General features: G+C 40.8%; 1 long non-coding RNA gene across 1 annotated transcript in view; it reads left to right on the top strand.

Moving 5' to 3' along the window:
• Window positions 1–441: 441 nt before the first annotated feature.
• LOC137315163 (uncharacterized) overlaps window positions 442–17205 on the top strand; it is a 59106-nt gene continuing 42342 nt past the window's right edge. The window contains exons 1-2 of the long non-coding RNA XR_010961340.1: window positions 442–634; window positions 9137–9232. This is a non-coding gene — a long non-coding RNA (uncharacterized lncRNA). The remainder of the gene's footprint in view (window positions 635–9136; window positions 9233–17205) is intronic.

Genomic DNA, 17205 nt, shown 5'->3' on the forward strand with positions numbered 1-17205 from the left:
ACACACTGTTCATTTAACACTGTATTTAATGAAATATAAACCCATCATTTCGCCACTCTGTCCATTTAACAGCTTATTTAATGATATATAAACACATAATTTACCCATACTGTCCATTCCCCCAGTGATTGAGCTGATTGATGCTCAGACATAGTTTAATTCGGCGGTATAATGGTTAATATCCTCACTTTCAGAAACAGCCTCTCCTCAGCTCACTGACGAAACACGAGCTCTTGGCCTCAGGGTTGAAAGCGCCAACATCAGAAAATTGATGGGACTCAAGTAAACAATGTCCCTGATGCAAATGTAGCAATTTATTTCTAAACAAGTATCTATTTTACTGAAATTCCCAGGAACAAGAAGAGAAAAAGAAAATTTAGAACCAACTTTGTTCACAATTTCTGAAACAAATGAGGAATGTCTGTGTTGAAATCCATCCTGATGTCTGTCAGCAGCTTTCACAATGGGCGGTGCTCTGAGTATCACATAACAAGGATCGGATCAAATTCCCAAGTTGTGAACTGCTGAAATAAAGCAAAGAACTTGTACTCGATTGATTACAATGAAATAACAAGGATATAATTGGCAAAATCTACACGGACATTGAGAGACGGAAAATCCTTGCGGGATCAAGGTAAGGTTCATGTTGTGTCAATTTGTTTTATTAATTAACTTTTTCTGCCCCTTCCTCATTTGTAAAGCCGATTTCCTGCGGTCAGATATGTTCCCCGACGTACGGAGCTCTCTTTTCCTCGCGGACGGAACAATTCACTGATTGTTGGCTGAGACACTGACTGAAGTCCGGCTATTTTACACTGGGAATTTCAGGGCTTCTCCCTTCCTGGTCCCCACCAAACTCCCCCAGACACAATTTAACGCGGTTCTGGGAAAGAAAGCAGGAACACGAACTCTGGAGATTTGCACCATCCTCGTCCAGCGGTGCCTCCTCCCCATGTTAGAATTTGATATTCGGTAAACAGGGGTGGGAAACTGTCCTTTCTCACTCTTTAAGCATTGATGTGTAACTGTAATACTTGCTCTTTTTACTCACTCAACAGTTTTGTGCCGGTTGCACTTTTATTGAACTGATCAAAGACTGATCGAACACACAGTTCAGCTCAGTAAAGGGTTAACTCTTTCGCAATGGCCGATTATCGCTCTCTGCCTGACACCTGGAAAATCAGCATATAGTTACCCGAGGTGTCGGAATGAACGCGATCCAATGACAGGATAGGAGCAACATCGGAGACAAAACGTATTCCTGATTAATTATAATCAATTAGTTTGATTCGAATTAATAGGAGAATGGAGCAGGGACGTCTGTTTTTGCTAAAATATGTTAGCGAGGGTGTTATTTGTTAAACTGGCTCAACTGAAGAAAGGCCGTTCCCTTCAGATAGAAACAAACTTCACGAATGTTTTAAAGGGATACCGGTTCAGGGCGGAAACCATCTTTCACACAGATGGGTGGTTTCTGATCGTTAATCATGGTAATTTGAGTAGTTACTTTTAATATCAACAGGGAGGAGGGCCACAGCACTGAGTGGAATAAATGAAACTTTTGCAGCAGGAACAGAAGATTTATGAAATAGTGAAAAGTTATGAGCAGGAAAACGGAAGGATGTTTTGAAGAAGTAACTCGATATTAAAAATTGAAAACGTGAAAGGGTCAACATTCCAATGAATTTGAGTTCAGATTGTGTGTTATGTCTGTGAATCTACAAAATATTCAAAACACGTTTGGAAAGTCAGAATCATGAGAGATGTGATCTAGTATCTATAAGTCAGGGCCTGGGTTTTCACAGAACACAGTGAAATGTTCCTGGTTATCACATTTTGAGGAGAGAGGACGCCAGTATGAATAAATGGTTCCATGACAGAGGTGGAAAAACATCAACAAACTTTCAGGGCCCCAGCACTAATCTTGATATAAACAGTAACGACTGAAATTACCAACAGGTAGGAGTGTCAATCACTAATCTTTACATAGAAAGGTAACTACTGAAATTACAAACAGGTCGGAGGGTCCATCACTAATCTTTGTATAAAAAGTAACAACTGAAATTACCGACAGGTAGGAGGGTCCATCACTAATCTTTATATAAAAAGTAACAACTCAAATTACCAACAGGCACGAAGGCCCAAAACAAATCTTTATATGAAAAATAATCACTCAAATTACCAACAGGGAGGGGGGTCCATCACTAAACTTTATATAAAAAGTAAATACAGAAATTACCAAAAGGCAGGAGGGTCCATCATTAATCTTTATACAAAAAGTAACATGCCAAATTACTAACAGGTATGAGGGTCCAAGCACTAATCTTCACATAAAATGTTACAAATCAAATTACCAACAAGGAGGAGGGTGCATCACTAATCTTTATATGAGAAGTAACCTCTGCAATTACCAACAGGCAGGAAACCCATCACAAATTTTATATAAATCACTAATTTTATATTAAAATGTAACCACTCAAATTACCAGCAGGTATGAGGGTCCAAGCACGAATGTTTCTATAAAAAGTAACTTCTGAAATTACTAACAGGTAGGAGGGTCCATCCCAAATCTTTACATGAACATTTACAACTCAAATTACCAACAGGTAGGATGCTCCGTCACTAATTTTAAATAAAGAAGTAACCACTGAAATTACCAACGGGTTGAAGGGTCCATCGCTAATCTTTATATAAAAAGTAACTCCTGAAATTACCACCAGGGAGGAGGGTCTATCATTAATCTTTATATAAAAAGTAACTACTGAAATTTCGAGGAGGTAGGAGGTTCCATCACTAACCTTTAACTAAAAAAAAACCTACTGAAATTACCACAAGGTAGGAGTGTCCATCACTCATCTTCATAAAAATGTAACAAGTCAAATTACCAACAGGAAGGAGGGTCCAGCAATAATCTTTATATGAAAAGTAACTACTAAAATTACGTACAGTTCGGAGGGTCCATCACTAAAGCTTACAAAAATAAATAACTACTGAAATTACCAACAGGCAGATGGCCCCATCACTAATCTTTATATAAAAAGTAACAACTCAAATTACCAACCGAGAGGAGGGTCGATCACTAATCTTGAAATAATAATTAACTATTGAAATTACCACCCGGTAGGAGGGTGCATCACTAATCTTTATATCAAAAGTAACTACTGAAGTTACCAACAGAGAGGAGGCGCCATCACTAATTTTATATAAAAAATAACGACTGAAATAATCAATACGAAGGAGGGTCCATCACTAATCTTTACATGAAAAGTAACTAAAAAAATTATCAACAGGAAGAAGGGTCCATCACTAATCTTTAAAAAAAAAGAATCGACTGAAATTGCCAACAGGTAGGATGGTCCATCACAAATTTTTATTCAAAAATAACTGCTGAAATTACCACCAGGTAGGAACGTCCATCATTAATCGTTATATAAAAAGTAACCACTGAAATGACCAGCGGGTATGAAGGTCCTATCACTCATCTTAACATAAAAAATAACTGCTGAATTTACCAACAGGCAGGATGTCCCATCACTAATCTTTAACTAATAAAAAAAATAACTATTGAAATTACCAGAAGGTAGGAGTGTCCATCACAAATCTTTATAAAAAAGTAACAAGTCAAATTACCAACAGGGAGGAGGTTCCATCAATAATCTTTATATAAAAAGTAACCACTGAAATTACCGAGAGGCATGAGGCCCATCACTAATTTAACAGAGAAAAAGTGACAACTCAAATTAGCAACAGGTAGGAGGGTCCATCACAAATCGTTATCAAAAAAGGAACTGCTGAAATTACCAACAGGGAGGAGGGTACGTCACTTATGCTTACATAATAAGTAACTACTGTAATTACCACCAGGTGGGAAGGTCCATCACTAATCTTTACAAAAAAAACCACTGAAATTACCATCAGGTAGGAGTGTCCATCACTAATCTTTACATAAAAATATAGCGGCTGAAATTACCAAAAGGTAGGAGGAACCCATTACTAAACTTTATATAAGAAGTAACTACTGAAATTACCACCAAGCAGGAGGCCCATCACTAAATTTTTATAAAAATGTAACGACTGAAATTACCAACAGGTCGGAGGGTCCATCATTAATCTTTACATAAAAAAGTAACAACTGAAATCACTACCAGGAAGTAGTGTCCATCATTAATCTTTATAAAAGAAAAATAAACTACTGAATTTACCAACAGGCAGGAGGCCGCATCACGAATCTTGATTTTAAAAAAGTAAATCCTGAAATTACCAACAGGTCGGAGGGTCCATCACTCACCTTTACGTAAAAACGTAACGACTGAAATTCCCAACAAGCATGAGGTCCCATCCCTTATCCTCACCGAAAAAAATAACGACTGAAACTACCACCAGGTGGCAGTGTCCATCAGAAATCTTGACGTGAAAGGAAACTACTGAATTTACCATCAGGGTTGAGAGTCCATCACTAATGTTTTGTTCAAAAGTAACTACTTAAATTCACACCAGGCAGTCGGGTCCAACGCTATTTTTTATATAAAAAGCAGCTACTGAAATTACCAACAGGCAGGAGGGTCCATCAATAATCTTTACAAAAAAAGATAAACTACTGAAATTACCAACAGGTAGGAGGGTCCTCTCTAATCTTTGTATAAGAAGTAACAAGTGAAATCACGAAAAGGCAGTGGGCCCCATCACTAATTTTATGTAAATAAGTAACTAATGAAATTACCAACAGGGAGGAGGGTCCGTCAATAATCTTTATATAAAATGTAACAACTCAAATTACCAACAGGGAGGAGGGGCCATCATTTATCTTTATATAAAAAGTAAATACTGAAATTACCACCAGGTAGGAGGGTCCATCACTTATGATAATACAAAAAGTAACTACTGAAATTACCAGTAATTATGAGGGTTCCATCACTAATCTTTACCTTAAAAATGAACCACTGAAATCACCACCAGTTAGGATTGTCGGTCACTAATCTTGATATAGAAGTAACTACTGAAATGATCAACGGTTAGGAGGGTCCATCACTAATACTTACATGAAAATTAACCACACAAATTATCTACAGGGAGAAGGGTCCATCACTAATCTTTATGTAAAAAGTAACCACTGAAGTTACCAACATGGAGGAGGGTCCATCACTAATTTCATTTGAAAAAGTAACGACTGAAATTACCCACAGGTGTGGGCGGGGGTTCATCATTAATCTTTATATAAAAAGAAACCACTGAAATTACAAAAGGGAGAAAGGTCCATCACGAATCTTAATATAAAAAGTAACAGCTCAAATTACCAACAGGAAGGAGTGTCCATCACTAATCTTTATATAAAAAGTAAACACTGAAATTACCAACAGGCAGGAGGGACCATCACGAATCTTTATATAAAAAGGAACGAGTCAAATTACCAGCAGGTATGAGGGTCCCATCACTAACCTTTATATAAAAAAGTAACCACTGAAATTACCAAAAGGCAGGAGGCCCCGTCACTAATCTTTACATAAAAACTAACCACTGAAATTACCAAAAGGCAGGAGGCCCCGTCACAAATCTTTACATAAAAACTAACCACTGCAATTACCAAAAGGCAGGAGGCCCTGTCACTAATCTTTACATAAAAAGTAACGACTGAAATTATCAAAAGGCAGGAGACCACATCACTAATATTTACCTAAAAAAGTAACTGTTGAAATTACCAACAGGTAAGAGGGTCCATCACTAATCTATATATAAAGAGTAAGCACTGAAATTCCCAACGGTCAGGACGCCCCATCACTAATTTTATATAAAAAGGTGACAACTGAAATTACCCGCAGGTAGGAAGGGTCATCACTACTCTTTATATAAAAAGTTACAACTCAAATTGCCAAAAGGGAAGAGGGTCCGTCACCAATGTTTATAAAAAAAGAAAGTACTGAAATTACCAACAAGTATGAGAGTCCATTTCCAATCTTTGTATAAAAAAGTAATTACTTTTTTTTAATTCGTTCACGGGATGTGGGCGTCGCTGGCAAGGCCAGCATTTATTGCCCATCCCCAATTGCCCTCGAGAAGGTGGTGGTGAGCCGCCTTCTTGAACCGCTGCAGTCCGTGTGGTGACGGTTCTCCCACAGTGCTGTTAGGAAGGGAGTTCCAGGATTTTGACCCAGCGACGATGAAGGAACGGCGATATATTTCCAAGTCGGGATGGTGTGTGACTTGGAGGGGAACGTGCAGGTGGTGTTGTACCCATGTGCCTGCTGCTCTTGTCCTTCTAGGTGGTAGAGGTCGCGGGTTTGGGAGGTGCTGTCGAAGAAGCCTTGGCGAGTTGCTGCAGTGCATCCTGTGGATGGTACACACTGCAGCCACAGTGCGACGGTGGTGAAGGGAGTGAATGTTTAGGGTGATGGATGGGGTGCCAATCAAGCGGGCTGCTTTATCTTGGATGGTGAAATTACCAACAGTTAGTTGGGTCCATCCCTAATCTTCATATAAAAAGTAACAACCAAAATTACCAACAGGTCGGAGGGTCCATCACTCACCTTTACGTAAAAAAGTAACGACTGAAATTACCAACCAACAGGAGGTCCCATCCCTTATCCTCACCGAAAAAATAACTACTGAAACTACCACCAGGTGGCAGTGTCCATCAGAAATCTTGACATGAAAGGAAAGTACTGAATTTACCATCAGGGTTGAGAGTCCATCACTAATCTTTTGTTCAAAAGTAACTATTTAAATTCACACCAGGGAGTCGGGTCCAACGCTATTTTTTATATAAAAAGCAGCGACTGAAATTACCAACAGGCAGGAGGGTCCATCACTCATCTTGAGATAACAAACGTAACTGCTGAAATCACCACGAGGTAGTAGGGTCCATCTCTATTTTTTATAAAGAATAGAAATTACTGAAATTACCAACAGGTAGGAGGGTCCATCACTAATCTTTATATAAAAACTAACCACTGAAATTACCAACAGGCAGGAGGGTCAACCACAAATCTTTATATGAAAAGCAACGACTGAATTTACAAAAGGGAGGAAGGTCCATCACTAATCTTTTTAAATAAAGTTATTACTGGAATTAGCAACAGGTAGGCGGGTCCATCAATTATATTTATAGAGAAAGTAACCACTGAAATTACGACCAGGTCGGAGGGTTCATCACTAATCTTTATATAAAAAGCAACTACTGAATTTACAACAGGTAGGAAGGTTCTTCACTAATCTTTTTAAAAAAAGTAATACTGGAATTTCCAACAGCTAGGGGGTCCATCACTAATCTTGGTAAAAGAAAAAAACTACTGAAATTTCCAACAGAGAGGAGGGTCCATCACTTATCTTCATATGAAAAGTAACTACTGAAATTACCACCAGGTGGGAGTGTCCATCGCGAATCTTTATATATAATGTAACTACTGAAATTACCACGAGGCAGGAGGAACAATCACTCATCTTTGTACCAAAAGTAACAACTGAAATTACCAACAGGCGGGAGGTCCCATTACAAAACTCCAGCCAAAAATATAACTACTGAAATTACCACCAATTAGGAGTGTCCATCACTAATCTCAATATAAAAAGAAACTACTGAAATTACCAACAGGTAGGAGGCTCCATCACTCATCTTTTTAAATAAAGTAACTGCTGGAATTACCAACAGCTCGGCGGGTCCATCATTAATCTTTGTAAAAGAAAAAAATACTAAAATTACCAAAAGGGAGGAGGGGCCATCACTGATTTTTATAAAATAAACGTAACTACTGAAATTAACACGAGTCAGGAGTGTCCATGACTAATCTTTATATAAAAAGTAACGATTGAAATTACCACCAAGCAGGATTGTCCATCACTAATCTTTATATAAAAAGTAACGACTGAAATTACCAATAGGGAGGAGGTCCCATCACTAATCTTTACATGAAAAGTAACTACACAAATTAGCAATAGGGAGGAGGGTCCAACATTAATCTTTAGATAAATGGTAAACACTGACATTACCAAAAGGGAGGAAGCTCCATCACTAATCTTTATATGAAAAGTAACTGCACAAGTTAATCTTGTGTTTGATTACACTAATGTAATTAGTGTAGGAGTAAATGTAATTTTTGTTTCTGTTGTCCGTTTATTACACGAGTGTCAGCGTGACTGACACAATCGATAACTGCATCTTACAAGGTATCAAACTAGGTTGCACATTTAAGCTAGAGAATAACTTCAACTATAGTTTGAAGAAATTACAGAACGAGTTTAATCTCTTTTACATTTCCACAGTGTGACTGATAGTTTGATTGGTTGCTCTTGCCTTTGCGCACACACAGCGAGGCACACACAATGTGGAATCATGATTGTAAAACAGCCGTCAAATCTACAACTTGTATATTTGTGGTGTTTTCTGAGATTGTAAGACCCCTAAAAATAATACAAAAATAAATGTGCAGCACCTGTTTAAAGTTACACGATTCATAACATTATACATTCGTGTTAATATTAGTAGAACGGTGTAAAATTCCTCACCTCCTACAGTGCTCATTATTCAGGTGCTGATACCATGAGAGATATGATAAATATATTCAAATAGAAGCACCAACCAAAACACATCTCCATGATCACACGGGCAATGTCACTACGCATAGAGAGCAGAGAAATCACACCCAGTTCGATATTGTGTATGTAGATAGATATCAGGTTCATAAAACACCAGAATTTGATATCAAAACTCAACAAACAAAAATATTCAAACAAATCTGTGAATAAGAAAATACAATAGCGCCAGACTGGGTAATACCGAGTGAAGGTAATTCATCACCTCGCTCTAGTTTGCCCTCCAGAATATTCACGACCTCAGGAATAAGTCGGGGTGCTGGCCTGCACTGTGAGTAAATCTTACCAATTGGTGCTCCCAGTGCAGAATCTCGGCCGTCTTGAACTGGGTTGTGGAGATCAGCGGGGCTCATTGGGTTTCACTGGGCAGCAGTCTGTGCCGCACCTGATGTGGAGAGTTGATCCGAACAGTCGGGAAATTCTCGATTCCAGAGCTAACAGCTGTTGTACTGTTGGGCGAGGAGGGGTTTGGTATCACGTTTAACGAGGCGACGTTTTATCCCTCTCATTTTAATATTTCAGTCTAACCCTCCGATTAATATATTTATTACAGAGCATCAGAAAATTGGAACGCCTGTTACCACCATGGCTGAAGGTACAAATAGGGGAGAAGATCCAACATCATCAACAAGAATGAGAATAGACACCGGTAGGTTCAGAACAATCTTTAAATATCAATTGTGTCCTGAAAAAAGGTCCAAATCACGAGCAAGAACCTGCAGCTCACACAGGAAGAGGAAACCGAGCAGATACTATGTAGATGGAGGGAAGTGAGTGACCATCGAGAGGGGCAGTGCAGTCACAGGTGGAGTGACCTCATTATTGGAACTGTCCAATAGATACCTGGTGTTCGGGACGATAAGAGGGATAGAAAGAGTGACTCAGGATGGTCCTCCTGAGTAACAATGTGAAACCAGGGAGCAGTGCGGGGCAGCCCGAGTGGTGGAGGGGTGAGAGGCAGGTGGGGCACAGGAATTGGAGAGCGATAGTGCTGGGAGATTTTCTAGTCAGGGGTACAGGGAGACTCTTCTGAAGCCCTGAGCATGTCGCAAATGTTAAGCTGCCTCCCTAGTGCCATAAAGAACAACATTCTGGAACAGATGGGACCGTCTCTGGGGAGTAAAGAATAGCATAATATATTCATGGTAGGAAGTACAAACACGGATAGAACTAGGTTTATACAGGGAATATTAAGATTTAAGCTCTATACTGAAAAACAAGGCCACAGTTTGGTGATCTCTGGATTGCTTTGCACTGGGACACTTAAGGAGGAAAATATGAGGCAGGTCAATGTGCGACTGCAGGGCTGGAGCAGGAGGGAAGGGTTCATGTTCTTGGGACACTCGGGTGAGTTCAGGACGAAGGAAAGGGACAAACAACAATGGTTTGACAGACTGGGTACATGGAGCAGTGGGAGGGTTTCACCTGATGGGACTGGAGTGTGTGAAATATCTCGATCTGAGACTAGAGAGTGGAAATAATAAAACTGTTGAAGCAGGAACAGAAAATTTATGAAATAGTGAAAAGTTATTAGCAGGAAAATTGAAGGAGGTTTTGAAGTAGTGACAAAAGAAGTAACTTGATATTAAAAGCGAAGAAAAACGATAACGGGTCAACATTCCAATGAATTGGAGTTCAGATTGTGTGTTATTTCTGTGAATCTACAAAACATTCAAAACACGTTTGGAAAATCAGAATCATGAGAGATGTGATGTAGTGTCTGTCCAACAGGGCCTTGGTTTTCACAGGACAGGGTGAAATGTTTCTAGTTATAACGTTTTGAGGGGAGAGGAGGCCAGAATCAATAAATGTTTCTATGACAGAGCTGGAACAACAACATCAACAAATTTGCATTCATATAGCAACTAAACGGGGTAAAATGACCAAGGCACTCCAGAGGAGCGATTATCAATTTGACACCAAGTCGCATAATGAGGTATGAGGATGGGTGATCAATAGCTTGGTCAAAGAGGTAGGTTTTAAGGAGCGTCTTAAAGGAGACGAGAGAGGCGGAGAGGTTTAGAACAGAAGGAAGTTCCAGGGAGCTATTTGAAGGTAGAATCAATATGTACTCAGTTATGCAATAGGAAGGGAAATATCACAATTGTTGATGGGTTTTGCAGGCCAGCAAGCAGTGGAGATGAGATAGAGGAAACTGGGGGGAAATAGTTGTGGTGGAAGACGATTTGGGGAGATACAAAGTATTTCCCTTAGTTTCTAAAAATGTTGGCGGAAGTTACATTTTGTTGCAACAGAGGAGGCTGAAGATCCAACGTTGGAGATAACAGTAGAGAAGGATTTGGATCTGAATTTAATAGCCGAGGTGGATATGTCACCGGGCCCAGAGATAACTCACCCGAGGGTGTTAAAGGAAGTCAGTGAGGAGATTGGAGGGACTTTGATCATAATTTTTCAACCCGCAAAATTTTGATAACACAATTGTTATCAAAAATATCCAGATGGACTGAAGGAGACCAAGTAAAGTCTCTGTTAAAATAGGAAGGGAGGGGTCAACTCGTCAACGAGAGACCAATTAGTCCACTCAATTGTGGGCAAACTGCTCGAAGCAGTAATTTCAGTTCGTATTAGTGAACTTTTATGATTCGAGGAAGGCTGGAACGGATACATTTTAGACATTTAACATTTAATTAGACTAATTCGATACAGATTTGTTGAGACGTGACTATATAGGTCAATGGATTGTAACACATGCGGTATATATGGGTTTTCAGAAGGTATTTGATAGCGTGGCTCACAGGAGGCGTCAGCCGTTTGGTATTAGAGGAAATGGAGCCGCCCGGATGGAAGATCGATAATGTGTTTAGTTTTCTCCATTGTTGTTCACAGACCGAACACTGCGATCACTGAGTTCTTGACAAAGTGCGACGGTTACCAACTGATCCAGTTGACGCAATTCTAAATGAACGGAGTGAAAATAATGACAGTCACTCAGCTACATCCTGGAAATACTGACACTCACGCAGAATCTTCCTTTAAATACTGACACTCACACAGGAACATCCTGGAAATACTGACACTCACTCAGTAACAACGTGTATAAACTGACACTCGCGAAGGAACATCCGGTAAATACAGACACATTCAGGAACATCGTGTAAAAACTGACACTCACTCTGGAACACCCTGTAAATACTAACGCTCACCCAGGAACATCCTTTAAATACTGAAACTCGCTCAGGAACATCCTGTAAATACCAACATTCACTCAGGAACATCCTGTAAATACAAACATTCACTCAGGAACATCCTGTAAATACTGACACTCACTCAGGAACATCCTTCAATTACTGACACTCACTCAGGAACATCCTGTAAATACTGACACTCACTCAGGAACATCCTTCAATTACTGACACTCACTCAGGAACATCCTGTATTTACTGACACTGAATTGGCAAGCCCGGAATGCCCACTTACATATGAAGAGTTACTAGGAGGCCCCTTAATTGCATCTCCCACCCGGAATACCCTGTGTAGCTGGGCATGCTTCGCAGGCGACCCCGTGATCCCATCTCCCATCCTGCAAAACCCACATTAATATACAGACTTACTCGGAGACCGGTAATTATATCCTCCATCTCAGAAATTTCACCTACATGTAAAGACTTTCAAGGAGACCCTCTGATTATATTTTACAATCCGGAAGCCACGTATAGATGCAGACATGTACCAGGATACCCCGTAATTTCATCTCCCATCCAGGAAACCCAATGGGGTTATCGGGATTTTCCAGCAGAACCCGTAATTACATCTCCCATCCTGGAAACCCATCTAGATATGGAGACTTATGGGGGGTTCCTGCAATTACATTTACTATGCCGGAAAATCGTCTAGATATAAACACTTAACGGGAGATTCTATAATTGCATATCAATTCATGAAAATCCGATATAGATTTAGATAATTACCAAGAGAGCCCCGCAATTATATCTCATTTCCAGAAATCTCATATAAATATGGGTAAGTAACAGGAGCTCCCTTAATTGCACGCCCCAACTCCCATCCAGAAAACCCCTTCTGAATATCGAGACTTCCCAGTAAGCATCGTAATTAGATCTTACGTCCGTAAAATTCCATAAACACATGCAGGCTTATCAGGAACTCCAGGAGAAGTGAAGATGGGGCAATGAACGACGAGAACAGTAATACAGTGAAAGATAGTTCAAAAACTAATAGCTGGATATAGAGACTGATCAACAATAGCATCATCAGCGATGAGCAGACAGGAAGCGGGAACAACAGTCGTACAGTTAAACACCATAATTAATAACTGGATATAAAACTTACCAGGGACACCGAGAGCAGTTAGGCGGGCACAGTAAATGACTGGAACGTTCATAAAGTGCGTTATGGTGTGTAGAACTAATAGCTAGATATCGAGAATTTCCAGTGACACCGAGAGCAGTTAGGCGGGCACAATAAATGACTAGAAAAGTAATACATTGAATCATGGTTTATAGAATTAATAGCGAGATAAAGAGAATTACCAGCGACACCAATAGAAGGGGATGGAATGGTAAATGACAAGAACAGTAATTTGTGAAACACGCGTTATACAATTAATAGCTGGATATCGAGTCGGACCAGAAGCAGAAACAGCAGCGAGGAGGGGATGGTAAATTCCCAGAACAGTAATACAATGAAACATGATGTACGGAACCATTCTAGTAAATCTCTTCTGCATCCTCTTTAAGGCCTTTGCATTTTTCCTAAAGTGCCGTGCCCAGAATTGGGCACAATACTCCAGTAGTGGCCGAACCTGTGTTTTATCATGACTGTGTACATCATGACTTCCATACTTTGTACTCTGTGTCTCTATTTATAAAGTCCAGGAGCCCGTATGCTTTTTAAAACGCATCTTCAACCTTCCCTGCCACCTTCAAAGATTTGTGCACATATACCCCCAGATCTCTCTGATCTGGAACGGCTTTTAGAATTGTGCCCTTCCATTCATACTGCCTCCCTTCGTTCTTTCCAAAAAATTGTATCACTTCGCACTTCTCTGCGTTAAATTCCAACTGTCCCGTGTCCGCACAGTCCACCAAGCTGTCTATATCCTCTTGAAGTCTATTACTATCCTCCTCACTGTTCACGACACCTCCAAGTTTTGTTTCATCTGCAAATTTTGAAATTCTGCCCGACACACCCAAGTGCAAGTCATTAACATATATCAAAAAAGCTGTGGTCCCAGTACCGACCACTGGGGAACACCACTGTACAGCCCTCCAGTCCAAAAAAAAATCGTTCACCATTATTCTCTTTCTGCTGTCACTTAGTGAATCCCTGCTGCCCCATTAATCCCATGGGGCTTCAACATTGATGACAGCCTATTATGCAACACTTTGTCAAACGCCTTTTGGAAGTCCATATACCCAACATCAACCGCATTGCCCTTATCAAACCTCTCGGTTACCTCATCAAATAACTCAATCAAGTTCGTTAAACACGATTGTCCTTTAACAATTCCGTGCTGGCTTTCCTTAATTAATCCCCACTTGATCAAGTGACGGTTAATATCGTCCCGGATTAGCTGCCAGTCTATTCTCTCTTTGCCCCTCTCATTTCCATTTCCACTTCCACTCTGAACTTTTAACATTCAGCCTGATTCTCACTTGCATTATCAACCTGACATCTGTCATACGCCCCCTTTTTTCCCTGCTTCATTTAACTCACTATTTCTTCGTCATCAAGGGAGATCTGGCCTTAGTTTCCCTACCTTTCCCCCTCGTGGGAATGTATCTAGACTGTACCTGATTCATCTCCACTTGAAAGGCTACCCATTATGCAATTACAGTTTTGCCTGCCACTCTTTGATTCCAATTTACCCGGGCAGAACCGTTCTCATCCCCCTGAAATTCGCCCTCCACCAATTGAGCATTTTGCTCTCGAGTACTCCTCTGAGTTACCCATTTATAAACAGGGCCGGACCCTGAACACGGCCGGACCCTGAACACGGCCGGACCCTGAACACGGGCCTCACTCTGAACACGGGCCGCACTCTGAACATGGGCTGCACTCTGAACCGGGCCGCACCCTGAACACAGACCCCACTCTGAACACAAAAACACTCAGAAGCAGAACACACTCTGAATAAAGTCTCCACACTGAACACATACCCCATTCTGAAAACAGACCCCACACGGATCGCAGATTCCACTCACAACACAGACCACATTCAGAACACAGACCACACTCCGAACACAAAGCCCTCTCTGAACACAGACCCAATTATGAACACAGACCCACTCTGAACACAGACCCGACTCTGAAGATTTCTCTGTTCGTATAGAAAGAGGTTTATTGTACATCTGGACGATGCTGTTCCTCTCTCCTCATTTTTCCTTCACCCCCGTGGCTCCACCCACCTTTTGAACATTACATATGTCATTTACATTCCCCTCTCCTCTTCATCCCCGAATTCTCCTCTCCTCCACTTTACTTCTTTCTGTAAATATTCATTAAATCTGCTTTTTATTTCCCCATTTCACCTGCCTGTCCCAGTAACTTAAACATTTTGGTCATTTTCCAATTCAATTCCTTCCTTTGTATCCCAAGCAACAAAGCCACCTCATCGACAGAACATTCAGCCCTGGGACTAAAGATTTCAGATAAAGTTGCTATGTGGAGCTCAGACCCGTGTATATTTCGCTTCAGTATTGAAAGATATCCTTAATAGTCCCTGAATTGATAAAGTTGCTCTAAGGTGCCTTTCGAGTGCCTTCAAAAACATGCTTAAAACCTGTTTAATACCTGTTCCCTCAAAATTATTTTCTCCGCCTATCTCCTTACCACGCACTGCCTCTGCATCACATTTTGCGAGATGTTGAATTCTTTGCAAAGTAATCTCCGATATCTATTTACAAACAAAGCCTGACACTGAGCACAGACCGAAACTGAACATTGTCCCCACTCTGAAAACTATCCCCACGCTGGGAACACAGGAAGCGGGGTGGGAGACGGTGTAATCAATGTAGCTATCACAGCCGGTGTTCTAAATAATTCCCTGAATTGGCAGCGTTGCTCTGTGGTGCCGATCATGTGCACGCAAAAGGAAGCCTATTTCTTCAAAAGGCTTTTCCTCCATTTTCTCTTTAACCCGCTCTCTCTCTCTCTCTCCCACATTCTGCGTGCAATCGAATTCCTCATAAAGTAATCTGAGGTATCTATTCATGAACAAAGCCTCACACTGAATACCGACCACCACTGCATTAGGGCCATAATCTGAACAGAGACACCTCTCTGAACACAGACTCCATTCTGAAGATGTCTTTGTTAGTGTACAGGGAACTTTTTTGTACATCTGGACGGTGCTGTTCCTCTCCCCTCATTTCTCCTTCATCCCCCGTGGCTTCACCCCGCTTTGTATCATTACTTATGTCCTTTAGATTTCCCCCTCCTCTTCTTCATCGAACCTTCCTCTCCTCCATTTTATTTCTTTCTCTGAGTATGCTGTAAATCTGCTTGTTATTTCCACCATTTTATTTGCTTTTCTCTGTAAATATGACACTTTGGTCAGTTTTTAACTTAATTCCTTAATCTGGTTCCTAATAACATCGAAAGAATATATCGAGATTGCTCAGGGGGAAGGAGGAATTCTGTTTAGTTCAAGGCGCAATTCTCACAAAATTGTATCCAGAACAAACTATAAGACACCGCCCTGTGTCACATGAGGGGAAAACAATGAACATTCAATCCTGGGGCGTAAATTGCTGAGATAAAACTATTGTGCGAAGATGAGGCCTAAAAATATTTAGTGCCAGTAATGTAAAGATGTCCTTCATATGTCCTGAATTGTAAAGTGGCTCGAACGTGTCAACAAGTGCCTTCAAAAGCTGTTTAAAACCAATTTCTTCAGACAGCTTTGCCTCCATCTTTCTCTTTAAGACGCACTTTCTCTCACTTTATGCAAGCAGATGAGTCCTTTATAAATTAGTCTGAGGTATCAATTTAAAAACAAAGCCTGACAATGAACACAGATCCGACACTGAACACAGACTCCTCTCAGAACAAAGAAAACAATCTGAACACAGACACCACTCTCAACACAGACAACACTGAACACAGGACACCACTCTGAACACATACACCCCACTCTGAACACAGACACCACTCTGAACACAGACACCACTCTGAACACAGGACACACTCTGAACACAGGCCGCACTTTGAACACAGACACCACTCTGAACACATACACCCCACTCTGAACACAGGACACCACTCTGAACACAGACACCACTCTGAACACAGACACCACTCTGAACACAGGACACACTCTGAACACAGGCCGCACTTTGAACACAGACACCACTCTGAACACAGACAACACTCTGAACACAGACAACACTCTGAACACAGGACACACTCTGAACACAGACACCACTCTGAACACATACACCCCACTCTGAACACAGGACACCACTCTGAACACAGACACCACTCTGAACACAGACAACACTCTGAACACAGACAACACTCTGAACACAGAGACCACTCTGAACACATACACACCACTCTGAACACTGTCACCACTCAGAACACAGACCACACAATGAGCACGAACCCCACTCTGAGCACGGACCCAACTCTGAGCACGGACCC

This window comes from Heptranchias perlo, unplaced genomic scaffold, assembly GCF_035084215.1.
Source record: "Heptranchias perlo isolate sHepPer1 unplaced genomic scaffold, sHepPer1.hap1 HAP1_SCAFFOLD_54, whole genome shotgun sequence".
Lineage (NCBI taxonomy): Eukaryota > Metazoa > Chordata > Chondrichthyes > Hexanchiformes > Hexanchidae > Heptranchias > Heptranchias perlo.